This window comes from Xenopus laevis, chromosome 8S, assembly GCF_017654675.1.
Source record: "Xenopus laevis strain J_2021 chromosome 8S, Xenopus_laevis_v10.1, whole genome shotgun sequence".
In the NCBI taxonomy this organism is placed as follows: Eukaryota; Metazoa; Chordata; class Amphibia; order Anura; family Pipidae; genus Xenopus; species Xenopus laevis.
Window position 1 is genome coordinate 10028703 of NC_054386.1, and position 2556 is coordinate 10031258.

Below are 2556 nucleotides of genomic sequence, written 5' to 3' on the forward strand. Positions count from 1 at the left end.
CTTTCTTCTCACAAGACTGAGGACTGACTGAGAGGCAAAGGGCACAGACAGCAGCAGGCAGTGAGGGGCGGAGCAGGGGGAGCGCTGCTAAAAATGAAAAGTCAAGGGGTGGGAGTGAGACTGGGTGGGATTAAAGGAACAGTAACACCAACAAATGAAAGTGTTTTAAGTCATTAAAATACAATGTAGTGTTGCTCTGCACTGGTAAAACTGGCGTGTTTGCTTTAGAAATACAACTATAGTATATTTAAACAAGCTGCTGACTAGCCATGGGGGCAGCTTTGAAGTGTTGCGATGTGCGCGAAGCCAGCGCTGGCGAATTTTCAAGGTAAGTAAATTTGCCCCTTTCATTTTTGATGTTACTGTTCCTTTAAGGCATAATAGACTTTACAGACAGGTGCTGTATAACAGCATTGTTTAGAAAGATTGGGCCATTTGTTTGTCACTCCATGAGACCACGTGGCTTTAGGAAGCTCTGCATGGAGGAGATTTAAGTGACAAAAATTGGCTGCTTGTCTGAGATAAAGCAGTTGGCCTGTCCCTCCCCTAGAAGAGCCTTGGGTCTGTGCTATACTGCTTTATACAGGACCTAGGATTAGGAGAATTGCAAATGAATGATTACGCAAAACAGTACTTTTCAGACACCAATTATAGATTGGGGCTCTATACCTCCCACAGTGACACAGCTGAATAAAGACCTTCCATACTATAGAGTAGTGATCCCCAACCAGTAGCTCGTGAGTAACATGTTGCTCTCCAACCCCTTGGATGTTGCTCCCAGTGGCCTCAAAGCAGGAGATTATTTTTGAATTCCAGGCTTGGAGGCAAGTTTCGGTTGTATAAAAACCAGGAGTACTGCCAAACAGAGTCTCAATGTAGGTTGACAATCACATAGGGGCTATCAAAAGGCCAATCACAGCACTTATTTGGCACCCCAAGAACATTTTTCATGCTAGTGTTGGTCTCCAACTCCTTTTATTTCTGAATGTTGCTCAAGGGTTCAAAAGGTTGGGGATCCCTGCTATAGAGGTTAATGGTTGGATTTTTCTAAATAGATTATTGCTATAGTTTGGGATTTAGGTTTTTTCAGGGTTCAGTTTGAAGGTGGACACATATGCATAAACATTTTGTTATTGTAATGGTTGCTTGGCCTATGTCCAGATGGCTACAACTTAAAACATTTGGCCACAAAGATGAACGTCAAACTGTACACGGAGCTGTGTAGGAGTAGCACATTACAATTTATGAAATATGATGCCACACAGGGGCGAGGGTGGGGCATTAAAGGAGACATTTTGTGTAAAACATAAGAATGTACCAGAGCATTAAACTCATTTAGATATAGAAGAATTGTGCTTAAAAAAGTAGTGTTACAGGCTGATTTATTGAATATTTCTGCAAAAAAACCCTAATAATCCCTTCCACTCCCTGCTCCCTGATTTCCGAAGCTGTACAGGGGAGCCAGCGGCACTCAGCTCACTGCACTGTAGGACAGGAACCAATCAGCAGCTAGTAGGACCTGATAGGAACCTGAAGCCTGTCTGTGCTTGTGTGACTGCAGGGCTGTGATTGGCTGTCCCCCTCCTACTGTGCCTCCTACTAGGCCACGCCCACCCCTCATTTGAAACACAGACAGGGACCAGTGAACATATATAGAGAGCTCCAATAAAGGGGCAATTTTTAAAGATATTAATTTTTAGCACAATGTAAAAGCAACACCATATATTACTTATAATTGCCTAAGAAATTAGGTTTTTCATTGACCCTATATGTCTCCTTTAAGGTAAAACAAGTGAATTGCCATTTGCTTAACATAAGATCAGTGTAATTGCTTTAGTGCATAAATGTGGAGGCATCTAACTACCCAACTCATCATTATCAGCTTACAAGACCACACTGATCTGGATTCATTAGGTTTAAAATTCTAATGTAGCATTAGGTGGAGTTTTCATTGGTAGTTCATCCCTGCAAAGAGAGCAAGCCCTCTAACCTTGTGTGGTTATTGGCAGGTCTACTGATTGTTTTGGACAGACCTCCTTTATTTATAGGTCCAGACTAAAAGGCAAGTTCAATTCATGTAAAAATTCATCATCTTGGCATTAGGAGACAGGGACTCTGATATTTTTCATGATTTTATTGATAGCAGACTTTATTTTTTACAGATTTAATAGGACTGTACTGTGAACCACCTCTAAATACATTAAATTAAACTCTCATTCCTTTCAAACTGGAAAACCTAGAGATTCCTCCATTCCAGCCAAGGTTCCTTTGTGTTTTTTCTCTTTTCTATAAGCAAACCAAATGTAGGACATAGCCTAACAGCAATATCCAGTGCAACCATTAGCCTGCTATTGGCCCATGCATTCCAGGATTGTTTTAGACCCTGCAGGTAGCCATTCAGTTATGGGTCTATGTTGGGCATGTCCCATATGCAATAATGTCATTGAGATGGGCAGAATTCTTCTCGAAAAAGCACGGTGGTTCACCTTTAAGGTAACTTTTTTTATGTCATGTTATGCCAATTCTAAGCAACTTTTCAATTGGCTTTCATGCAAA